The 12,874-nt window shown below is 40.8% G+C and overlaps 1 long non-coding RNA gene across 3 annotated transcripts in view; it reads left to right on the forward strand.

Annotated features, from left to right (window-relative positions):
* The first annotated feature begins 483 nt into the window (after positions 1-483).
* LOC140003387 (uncharacterized) overlaps positions 484-12,874 on the forward strand; it is a 108,973-nt gene continuing 96,582 nt past the window's right edge. For all 3 annotated transcript variants that reach the window (XR_011811907.1, XR_011811909.1, XR_011811908.1), the window contains exon 1: positions 484-650. This is a non-coding gene — a long non-coding RNA (uncharacterized lncRNA). The remainder of the gene's footprint in view (positions 651-12,874) is intronic.

Consider the following 12,874-nt stretch of genomic DNA (forward strand, 5'->3'; position numbering starts at 1 on the left):
CCTTTTTAGCTATGCCAAATAGGAACAGTAGTAATTACATTTCTATTGATTGTTAGTGCGTGGGAACAATGAGATATAGGCCCTATCTCGCTCATGGAAGCCCCTCGCGACTTTGCGCCTCTCCCATTGCAACAGCAGCGCCAGCTTCTGTGAGGGACTTTTCTCCAGTCCCCCAGCTATCCGTGTACATTAGAGACACCCTCCAGCACCGAGGGGCTGCAGCTAAAGTCTGCCACTTCCACAGGGGTCAATTAAACGTATTTGCATCTAGTTTCCACTGCTGTTTGATCTGAGGGGGCTGCTGGGCCACACATTGCCTCCTCCTCCTCCCGCCCTCAGAGCACTGAGGTAACTCCGCCATGGCAGGCAAAGGGCTGCAGCAGATGCTTGCGCTCAGTGGCTCAGCCAATCAGAGGGCTGCAATGGCATCACGTGACCACCATGACTACAGCACACGGCCATCTCTTGAGGTGCTGGCGGCCATTTTGTGCCACAACGCTTGGCAGGGCTGGGGTAACGAGGGTGGCTGTGTGGCTCCTGGGCGTCGCCCAGATTTTGGCTACAGGTGTGCATGCAGAGCCAGGGAATCCATTCTTCACCGGTGAGAGTTTGCAAAGCTCCGGGAAGCGGCAAATCAGAAGAAAAAGCAGGTAGGAGGTGATAAAACAGTGATAAGGGAGAGGAGTGAAGGTGAAGCTGTGGTCCTGTGCAGGGACATGGCGTCAGGGCTGGGTGGTGGGGTGAGGGTGATCTTTCTGCAAGGTTGTGGGAGCCGCCCAAATGAGGAAAAGCACATCCTGGTGAGGAGGTGCTGTTGCCATCAGCACTTCAGCAAGGAAGTGCTTTTATGGGGGCTGCTTCTAGCACTGGCTTTCTGCCTCGTTCCATAGGATCTGTAGCTTAATGCTTTGAGAACTGGTATTTCTCATCATAGCATACATGCTTCTGTCTCTTAATGTGCCTGTCATTTCATTTGCTCCTGTTGTAAGCTAATTTGGAGGACAATAACATAACAATACCCTCTCCTACTGGAACAATAGCCCAATAGATTAAATTACTCTACAGTTTCTGAAATGCTGTGTTAGAAAGGTCTGAAGTAAACGCAGTTATTGACAGCAGCAGAGGAACAAATGCAGCTAGTTCACACAAAAATTGGAATTTCCAAGTGAAGGCATTTTGTTTCCTACAGTTAACAACGAATTTTAGATTATGGTTGGAATAATCCTGTCTCCGTATTCACTGTTTTCATAGTCAAATGTAAGAAGATGCTAATTCAGCTACTTGCTATGTGGTGCTTTCTTGCATCTCGTGTAGTAAGTGTGTGTGTGTGACTCATGGAGAGTAACGTGGATGGAGGTGGATTTTGTTAGCAGAATGCAAAATTGTTCTTCTGTTTTAGGGTTTTAGCAATTCAATTGAAATGGGTCATGAATTCAATTAAAGGCCTTGTTCTTCCTTTCTTTATGCCTTACATATCTCAGAGTTTTGCATAATTTAAACTATACTCCAGCATAAAACAGCACCCGTATTTCAGTCATCAAAAACTAAGTGTTTTCTTCTTATGATCTCTGGGGTTCTGTCAAGTTGCACGTGGGTGATGACTGGTAAGATGATATAGAGCTCCTGAGGAAACTACCACCGTTTTGAGTCCTGTCGTCATTGCTAGTATATTTTAAGACAGCAGAAAACTTAATGACTCTATTAGGATGTTCATAGAGCTGTATTCTCCAAAAAAAGTCAGGAAAGGAAAAGAGATGTACCAAAAGGGCTGCCTCTTCAGAGCCCAGCAATGCGAAGTGGGACTATACACCAGAGGTTCTTAAAAGTGTGACTTGGTTTTTACTCAGTTCAGTGGTGTTTACGGGTGTGCTGAAGCCAACCACTGGTGTAGGCCCTGATGTTAGTGTCGTGCTAGCCAGAATGGTAAAAGTTGCAGTTGTCTTCATTGTCTGCTGTGTTAGCCTGTTCAAAGCTGGTGTGAAGTATCCTCCTCTGCAAGTTTCTCCCTTGGCTTTTCTGCCAGCAGCCCACAGAAAAGCTGATGAGCTGAGTGGGTGGGTTAGCTGAGGGAGAGGTTTGCACCTTCCTTTCCCTCTATTACAAATACCTTTGCCAAAACAAATTATCCTTACCCAAGGATTCCTGGGTAAATCTTGTATCACTGGGGGAAAAAAAATGAAGTGCTTAAAAGACTAGTTAATCACTGCATACCCTGCAAGGAGCAGAAGGCCATTCCGAAGTAATTGGAGTTATCTTCATTATTCTTACTTTCCATTACATTTCAAAATCAAATAACAAGTTGTCTTTCAGACAGTTTCATGATGTAAATCCCAGTTCTATAATTTTTACTTACTGCTTACTTAGACATAACTTCTGTTTGATTTTAATGGCCTCAGCTTCTGGAAGTAACTTAACTGAAAAAAAGAAGCTAAAAGTCTTGGTCTTCGAAATAGCAGAATCCCAAGCTGTCCACACAAATGCACATGTAGATGTTGCAAGTCACCTGTCCTGTTATTTAAATCTATATTCAAGTAAGTGCTTTTCAGGTGCCATCTTGACACCAATTAAACACAGCTGTGCATCTGTTCATGTGTAGAACTAGATTACTAATGTGTTGTAACTCAGGCCATCAATGTTACTGCAGAGTAAGCAGAATGATTCTTAATAATTATTAAACAGTCAATGAAGGAAATTAGTGATGGTATCTAAACTATCCAAAGCAGGTGCAGAGTCTGGTTTACTGACTGTCATGGAGGTAGTCGGCTGTGTAGTTTGAGAGCTAGTGGTCCTGTGTTAGCTTATGCTGAAAGTGTCCAAGGAAAATGTCCTCCAGGGCTCTTGGACCTGGGGTGCGAGTGTTAAGACTGTGGCTATCCCTTGGTAAGAAGAGCAGGCCTGTGAGAGTTATGGAGACAGTGCTGTTGTGAGGTTTCCAGTTATTTTTCTCAAGATATTTTTCTGATATGTCTGTACATAGATGTGTGCATGCATATATTCTTACATTAGCACTAACAATCTTGGCAAGGTAGACACCTGATAGCAAGAAGATGCTTCTGTCTACTATCAATGCAATTCCATCTCTTCAGAAGGCCTAAAAGTGATGCAGTGTGTAGGCAGCCATGTGCCTCTGTGCATCTCAGAACCCCTTTCTTCGTACTGCGTATTAGTACCTTAGTCCTTTGAAATGTCTCCTCCCTTGCAGGAGGGAAGGGAACTTAAAATAATAAAAATAATTCAATGTTATTCAATGGAATTCATCCCACAGGACAGGAATTCCCATACAGGTCAGGAAAAAATACTGTCTCCTTTTCTGAATATCACTTTTCATACGGTAAATCCCTCAGAGTCTTTATTGTGGAATGAATAATAGATTAATCATTCCTCTGTGTGCAATGCCGGGGCTCTCTAATGTCACTGATTATTCTATATTGAATAAATAGTGTTGCTAGGTTGATATGTTTAAGGCAAATGAGATGCTTATTGGTATCCAAGAAGCCAGTTAACAAGATCCATTTTCCTCCATTGACTTCTACTCATGTATTAATGAGGTTCAAAAATGTCTTTTCTGTGTGTATCAGATAAACGTGCCTTTGTTATTCCCAAGAAGCACACAAATATTTGCTCCATTTATGTTTGTATTAATGTGTCACTGAAGCTAAATCTTCAGAAAGGGAATAAATACCATATCCATTAAGCCACTTAAGGGGTGAGTTCTGCAAAACTATGCTGCAGTTGTTGCCATGGCAAATATCCATATTTAGGGAATTGTGTGGCATCAAGTCTAGCATAAAGGACCAGAAGAAGGTAATGGACTTCTCCTCTGACAGCTAACACCTACCTGTATGTATTTAAAAAGTTTTAATGGGCACTGTAGCAAATGGTAATTCAAGAGTGCAACATGAGAAAGTGCAATACAATGCAGGGAGCACACCAAGGGAAAGAAGAGAACGATGAAAGACAAAAAGACTGAACAGAGCTCAATAGTGTTGGGCATTGGTTTCAAGATTTCCTGGGCAGCAGTGTGTGCTGTTATCCCCACTAAAAACAAGTAAATAAATTCCTGTCTTCTAATGCTAGTTCTTGTCCTTTGTCCCAAAGTAGTCTGCAATAAACAAACTTGTTTTCTTTTTATGGACACATACGTATATTTTGCTTTCCTTTCCTTCACTTCACATGGAATGTCTGTGGGTACTTGGAAAGCTCTGTCGTAAGAGCTGACAGATCTTACAACCAGTAATCTTTAAGTGGTGAAGTAGATTTACCTTATCTTGGATCACAGATAGGATTGTGATCTTTCATATGGTTTTTAGTGATTTATTTTACCTGTTTAACACAGTTCTAAATGTAGTGATGGAAATGCCACCTGACTGTCAAGTAGAAGACAGGAGAATTGTTTGTACATTAAAATAAGAAAAAGAAAAATGACTGAGACAGCTCAGAGGCTTGCTTTGGTGTCACAGAAGAGCCAGACTAAAATGACACAGTCCGTGTTGGTTTGTAACTGGCAAATATCTCCAAATCGACTTAAGTCTTTGTGTTTTCCTTCTATAGGGATACTATAGAGTATGACTAAAGTAACTAAGAAATGATTTAGGGTTGTTGCTGCCCTACAACATTTTGCAATGTTATAAATAGAAAATTGTGGAAGTGATTTCAAAGTTGGTGTCTAGGTTTTGGTTTTACTTGAGCACTTTGTGGGGTTGGATAAACTAAATGAAAGAAAACCAATAAACATGCTTTAAAAATACCTTAACAAGGCTTAATATAAAATCCTGACTGACTTCATGCCTGTTTTGAAATGTGGACATCCTGAGGTTGAATGGAGAATGAATTACACAAGGATGTTGAGACGGGGAGGAGAGATTAATATATAGGAAAGCCAAGAAATTTACTCCTTTTCTTCACCTGCCTGGAGCAAATTTCCTGGAAACATCTGCAAATGCTGTCTAAGGGGAAAAGCAGACTTGGGCCCATACTGTGCAGGAAGTCCCAACCTTGGTCTGCAGCACTGGATACAATAATATCAGGATGGCGGCAGAACGGAGGGTATCTCCGCATATAAACCCAGATCCCTTTTTTCTTTTTCTGGGAAAGGGGAAAGGGGAGACCGGGGACCAGGTTGAAGAACACCTGGGAGCCATATGGAATTTACTGATATTTTAATTAAAACGTTGTAGCTCAAACATTGCAATAACTTAATACAGAGTAAAACTTTACTGGATTCATTGCAGTAAAGCCCCCAAATATTCGCACGTTGCCTACAAATGGCAATTGTCTTCTAATGCAAGCTGTAAGAATTGCTGTTTCTCTGTGGCCCTTATCCAAATCCACAAAGTCAGCAGGGGGGCCTCTGGCCTCCAGATCAGGTCTGTAGCCTGGTTGACATCTCAAACCTTCTTGAGTGTTTTGAAAGTGCATGGGGCCCAAAATATGATTCTTTCTCCAGACATTGGAATGCTAGCAAAAAGTAGAGGTCAGACTCCTCCAACTGATATTTTGTTTACCATTCATATTCAAGAAGGGGGTTGATTTCCAGGTACAGTTTGGTCATAACCAGACTCTTACATAGACCTATTTGGGGAAAATCCAGATGGTGGAAGTATCATGAGAAGAGTTTTACCTTCAACATGCACAAAAGTCTGGTAAAATATCAGTACATAGGGAGTCATTCTCAGTCTGGAGTAAGACTCCTGCCAGTGTGTAATCAGCTTCAGCTCTTTGATTTTTCAAGCTAAGACTGACTCTTTTGAGCCAGAGGTTTTCCAGAAGCAGACCAGACACCCAAGCTTCTCCTGTGTTTTCTTCCTAAGTGTTTTGTTTCTTGGGTTGCCAGAAGGGATCCTGTCTTGTGCTGTGTATCACTAATTCAAAGCTATCTTTTCAATCACTACTATAAAGACAGAACAGGATTAGATATATGTACTAAAATTAGGTTTTAATCTGCATTCCAAACTGATACTTCTGTGGCATGAAAGTTTTAGAAATAGTGATTTTCACTCCTCTTCATCTAATGTTTTGTCAGAAATAGGGGGAAGAAAAAAAAAACAAAAAAAACACAAGAAAGACACGTCCTCTCTACTTTGATTTTTATATCAGGCAGTTGGAAGTAACCAATGTCTTGTAATAAAGTTAGTTTTAATGAGGTTATTTTAGCTCAGTTTATCATCCATCTCTGAAAATAACTGAGAACATGAACTACATTTGCGTCTGTGTTTTTTTGTGTTTTTTGTGGGTTTTTTTTGTGATAGTTTCTTGTTCCACAGTCTGGGGTTTTCAAAAAACACCAAACAAGGTCTTGCAAGATGATGATCTGGGGACTTCTCACAGTTGGGTTAAACTGGGATTCCAAATACAAACTTCAAGATTTCTGATCCCCTGAAGCTTACGAGCCAATGCTATGACCTGTTGAACCAAATGCAGAGTCTGTATCTTTCAAATAAACTGTCTCAGTCAGGGACCAGACCTTAGACCTGAACCTTACATGATTTCAAACTTTCTAAAAGTTATGGATTACGTGAGCCTGTTTCAAGTTACAGTGCAGTATCTAGATCATAAATATAGCAATGCAGTCCTAGAATAACATGGTGTGTTTTCTGTGATGGTTGACAGTCTTGCAGGTATTTAAAAGAAATCAGTACCTAATGAAAACCAAGTCTATAGAATGCTCCATCTCATTTCTCCTATCCTAAAAGGCATACATTTCACAGAGGTATAAAGGATATAAAAGGATAATTATACAAAAAAAGCTAAATGTGATTGTGGTATTCATTGCAGGGCACCAAGAGGGGAGAAAACTCCTGGGTCTTTGATTATTTTTTTTTATCTGTATGCAATTACATAAGTCTACTTCAAAGAAAAGCAGGCTATGAAACAGTAGTTGGAGATTTTGTGATGGAGATCAGCAAATCAATAGTTAGAAGGACACTCATGGAAAGGTTACTCTGTAGATGAAGAGGTTACTGCTTATTTTGTTACGAATTTCTTGTACACCTAGGGCAAGAAAGCAAAGGTATGTTATATTCCTGATTTGATTCCTCAGAAATGTGTAGGATAAATTACATCTAATGACTGGCTTTGAAGAATAAAATAAAAAAGCCTGACTGTTACCAATGTCTTTGAAATACTTTAAGAGTTTCTGTCTGTGAAACTTAACTTCCGAGTAGTCCACTGGATTCTGTCCGAGTGGCACAGATGAGCGTAAGGGGAGGGCAAGGCTGACTAATTGAAAACTGGGAGCACTTTGCAAACTCTATTACATGAAACGTGAGAAGTGTAACACGGCAGAAACAAGGCAACGGCTGGTGTAAGCAGTTAATTGTGTTGTACAGTGGCGTGTTAGGCCAGCACACTTTGTTAGCATCTGATACGCTGCCATTTCCATCCTTCTCCTTCCCTTGATGACTTGGGTTACGGAGATGACCATTTGGGTGAGAGTGTCCCCAGGGGAGCCAGCTTGCATTAACCCGAACATTTCCTCTGTTTGATGTGCCTTTATCATACTGCAGCAGCTCGGTGGCTCCGGTTATTTTTTTTTTTTTTTTTTTTACTAATGCACAGCAGTGATTTGTTAAAAGAGAATTTATTTAATTCAGGATGAATATAGGCTTTTATGTTAAAAGCCCCAGCTAGTCTTTACCTGTAAATGAGGGAGGCTTATTTGTCTGCTAACATCAGTGTCAGCTGGGGGCCAGAAGTGCTGTTTTCCGTAAATATCTTTTAGAGTTCACTTATTCAGGGGAAAAGAGGAACAGGAGAGCAGGTTTCTTCACAAACTTACTGAAACAATCAGGTAATGATTATCCAGTGCCGTAGGCTGCATTAATGCTGCTGTTACTGTTTTGGCAATACCTACAATTGCATACACAACCCACTATTGATGTGGTCAGCTATGTCTGTATGCTGCTCTGCTGTTGTGTCAAATGAGACTGATCTCTGAAGTTCAAGAAATACCACCATTTATTCTAATGTAGCCCTAAACTTTCCTCGGTTTCATGTTTGTGTTTCCACTTTGAAAAAAGTTGGTATTGTTTGGGGTGGAGGAGGTCCTCCTGATTTTATGAATTGCAAAACCCCAGCTACAAGAACTAATTGAAGCTTCGCAGGTTTTGAGAACTACACCTAAGTCCCTAATTATCCTCATTTATTGTACTCAACATTTCACAAAGGGTTAGGAAAACACACATCTGTCTGTTTATGGTATAGTCATTAATAATTAAACATCCAGATTATTTTGATATTTGGGAAGCATGTTCCAAAACAACCTTGCTTCGTGTTTAGGAACTAGAAATGTAGTAGATTTCTTTTGGGGGTTGGCAAGTAGAGAAGTGTATGTGAATTTTTCTGTGTGGATGCAATGGATAATTTGAGGCTCTCATTGATTTATTATATTCAAAATCAAAGTATTCTTCATAGGGCAGGTGATGTGGTTTCCAAGCCCAATAGTTCCTTCAAGACCCTTAGGAATAATTTGAATCGGGGCCAGACATTGCAATCCTTAGCCCAGAATGGGGAATGAGCGCTCTAACTCTGGGCTTGCAGATGCTAGCATGACTATGCTATCACCATGGATTTGCATTTAAGCCAATTTGACTACGCTATACTTCTTGTGCTCCTTTACTGGATACTGTCCATAGTCACAGCTGACTGCCTGTGGAAGTGTAATAGTAAACCTGGGTCAAGGCACAACAGCCCTGCTCCAGGAGAAATACAGTTAATTGAATAACTGAGTACTGATGGATTCGTTGTTCTGTGCTAATGTGCCTATGCTCCTGGTCTCATAATTGAGGCAGAACAAGTGTATTTCCTGAGTTTGCAGTTGTGATGTGAGCTTTTGACAGTCGTTACAGACATGGCAAAGCCACAGCCCATGTCCCATCCCTACCCTTGCTCAACAAGCTCATTTCCTTAAAGGTCATTGGACAAAGGGTTTGCTCTAGCTCACAAAAATGCATGTCAAAAACCCCCAACCACAAGGCATTTTCATGGCTATGTTGGAAACCACCTGATTCCCAGGAGTAGTCAGTCATCTGAGGAAGCTTTGCAGAATCTAGGAGAACAAAGACAACTGTCTTTTGCTGCCTCTTTTATTTCCAGGGTGCGTAGGACTCTTAGGGCAGAAGTAGTGAAGACAGAAAAGCTTCTATGCACCAGAAAAGTCAGTATTCCCCCTTTCTAACTTCTGTCCTTTCACAAATAAGCCCTATACAAACAGCTTTGATGCAGCTGCAACCTAAACTGGAAAGGACTGTTACTGCTCTTATCCAGCCAATGCACATGAACAAGTGGAAGCCTATGTAATGTGCAGACATACACTTAGCTGCTTCTGCTTCAACTCAAAATACCTGTGGGAAGGTTGGGGAGGAGGGAGCACGCTTTTCATTAATCCCTCTGTTTAGTTTTCCCAACTGCATAATCAGAAAACAACCTCATATGATGAAGTAATGAAGATGAAGTGCTTATTTTGACAGGCGGGCAGTGCAGTGTTATATCACTTGGTGGTACTTTGCATGCAAGAGCAGAGTGCCCAGACTTCAGAAACTTCTGCCTACCTGTTGGCTTCTTCCAGCAGAGTGCAGCTCTCAGCCAGCCTGCAAGGAGCTGAGGCCTTGTCTAAGAGGAAGCTGCACACGCAGAGTACTGATTCACTACAAAATACGTCTGAAAAAACTGTTCCCTGAAGTATAAAAGCTGCAGGGTCTGCCTCTACTTCCTGCATGTGGATCAAAACTCACATTTAGGAGCAATATGACGCTTCCTGCCATGTGGCCATCTTGGCTGGTTGTGGCTGCAAATGATGCAGGTTGCAACAATGAGTACTAAAACTAGCCCCAGCAAGGTTCCAATGAAGACTAAAGTATATGCTCTCCCTGTGTGGTTTTTCAAAAATGAATTATGCTATTAAGTGCCAAGAAGAAAATTAGCTATGAGCTTTTAAATTTAAAATGTTCCCCTTTTTAATTGTAAAACAGTGGCACTTAACTGCTATTGATCCAACGGAGACACATTAGGGAACAGGGTCACCATAACTGTTAATATTCACTGCTTAGTGAAAGAGCATCAAAGGACATTTTAATGTCACAGACTTTCTCAGGGAGTTTTTAAAGAAAGCTTAAATCGGCCAGCCTATGAACGAAAAGGACATGAGGTAGACAAATGTAGAAACAAATGTGATAGCAATTCTCTGCTAATCAAATCATAACTCAGAATTGATTTTTAGGCAAAAGTTTGTCATATAGATTTCCAAGGCATACCGACATTTACAAATCTAGACTATGTATTTGTAGACTGGGACTTCATAAAAATGGTCGTCTGGGAGGGGAGGTTTACTTACTGCTCATGCACCAGCTCACAGCAAGCTCCCTGTGGGCAGTGTCTGGGCCATTCTTACTGCATAACCTGGAAGGTACGATTAGACAGGGAACTCCTTTTTCAAGGGCTTACAATTTTTTAGCTGACACCACAATGGAAAAGCCTACTCTGAAAATCCATCTTGGCATGACCGCTCAAAAAGTGAATTCTCATTTCATTGTATCCCACTGGAAGTGCTGTGAGTTTGGCGTGCCCTGCATCATTAGCTGTAGTGGTGGCAACATAACCTGTGTCTGGATGCTGATGGAACACTTTCAGCAGTTGTCACTTTTTGCAAATGCAAGGCTTAGTTTAAGTTGTAAAGTTTTTGAACTTGAACTCTTTAAGCTGTGAACTAAAGTGATACTAGCAGTGCTAACTCTAGTATCTTAAGTAAATAACCAATGATATCCCAGCCAGATTTCAGGTAGTATTCCAGAATTGATTTTGGTAATCTCCTGTTTCAAGTACTCTGAGGAAGCACTTTGAGCAATTCCCTGTGAAGTCAGTTACTCATGATTGCTTATTTCCACTTTTAAATTATCTTTTTAGTTTTCTTCATCCAGTTTTTATAAGGAAAAAAAGTGGGGGATGTTGCAAATACTTATTACATCTTTTGAAGAGGGTGTGCTACCCATTCTGAACGGGAAAAGCAGTAACTGCTGTTACCATGCAGCGTCTCGTTGGACTGCGAACTCCTCAGAGCACAGGGTGGTGTCACCTTGTGGTTTTCACAGTCCCTTGCACAATGTACTGGCCTTTCTAACATAGGGTTAAATGTATCAATAACCTTTCATATAAAGGGAGAGAAAAATCATATAAAGAATAATTTGCCACTGTTTAAAAGGTGCTGCCTCAAATACTAAACTGAATGGGAAACTTTCCTAAATGCAACAACTGACTCAGAGCTGAAAAAGATTTAATATGATCAGGGAGGTTTCCTCAATTTAAAATAAAATAAAGCAAGGGTAATTGCCATGCGAGAGAAATGGCTTCTTTCCATTTTGGGGCACCTTGAAGAAATCCTTTATCCACAAAGATTTTGTGTGAAAAGTTTGAATGAGGGGATGCTTTTATCCTATAGGATGGAATTTGATAACTAGGCTCCGTATCTCTTCCACGTGTGGGTGATTAGGGCTCTTTCACTCTTGGGATCAATACAGTATATGGTTTGTGAAGGAACAGATAGTTCTTGTCTCTGTTGTGAAGACTGTGTGGTTGTAGGAGCCCTCTTGGGACTCTTATAATGATCAGTACAGAAAACTCAAGTCTATCCTGGAGCGGGAAAGTGCATCGTTTAATGAAAACGTTGTCTGTTATTAATAGAGTGATGGTAGAACTGAGGAAGAAGCAGGCCTGGGGGGCCTTTGGGTCTTCAGCTAAGTGTTTCTACTCTGCTTCTCTTTTTTTTTCTTCCCAACCCCTGGAAAAGAGCAGTTACAGTAACCTCAAGGAAGAGATACAATCAAGAGACAGCCTAGAGCAAGAAAAGGTCTCTGTTGTTTTTCAGCGAGGTCATTTGTAGTTCACAAAGCAAGGTCAGAGGGATGAGACTGCTGCAGGCTCTACATGCAGTCACTATCACTAAAAGTTAAATTTTCATTTTTTTCATACACGTCTTGCTGTATTTTGTTGGGGGCTGCATGGGTCTATTCTTACAGAGCATGTTAACTATATTCTCCGTAACAGCCAAATGTGCTTGCCTGACTTCCAGAGACTTGTTTTATTAATCATACACTGTGAAATCAATTAGTAAGCACACAAGAAAGGGTATGCTTGGGACATTAACCTGCAAACTAACAGAAAGATAGAATGAGATTACAGCTGTTCATTGAGTGAGCTTGCTGGCAGTGGCTTACGTAACTGTTAGCTTCTTTGTGTCTTTTTTAGTCCACATTTATTTTTTCCTGTTAACGTGCAATAGAAAAGTGAGAGATTCTCATGAATCCATGGGCAGCGGAGCAGTTGCTTGTGCAGCTGATTGCATTGTAAGAAATATCCATATTATTCAGAAGGTATATCTGTCCCCACACGTGGGGCATGGTAGAGTATATCTACTTCTCTGAGATCAAGATAGGGTTAGGAGCAAGCAAGGCCTTGATTTGCTTGAAGAGATGCAGGAAAGAAATATCAGTCTCTCTGTGCATATATACATAGTCATATATATATGCCTGCATAGCTTGTGTATTATATATATTAGTTTCCTTAAGAAAAAGCTTCTCTACCCATTTAGATGAATGCTGTCCCCAAACTGCAGGGTTTGTTACTCCTATGCCGACCTTCTACTTGTGATAAGCTTCAAAACAACAAGTGAACTGAACTTGCAGGTAATGAACATTTTCCAATTGCTTTTTCTGGGCAAGGTCAATACTACAAGGTGCTGGTGACCAAAGCAGAATCAAGAAAACTCATCAAATACTTATGCAGACACTTAACTCAATGTGATGCTAACATGTCTATAAAAATCAACACCCTGTAAAGTTAAGCCCACAGAAATTCTCCCCCCCCAAAAAAGCGTTTTCTTTCA

The sequence above is a fragment of the Anas platyrhynchos genome, chromosome 11, assembly GCF_047663525.1.
Source record: "Anas platyrhynchos isolate ZD024472 breed Pekin duck chromosome 11, IASCAAS_PekinDuck_T2T, whole genome shotgun sequence".
NCBI lineage: Eukaryota > Metazoa > Chordata > Aves > Anseriformes > Anatidae > Anas > Anas platyrhynchos.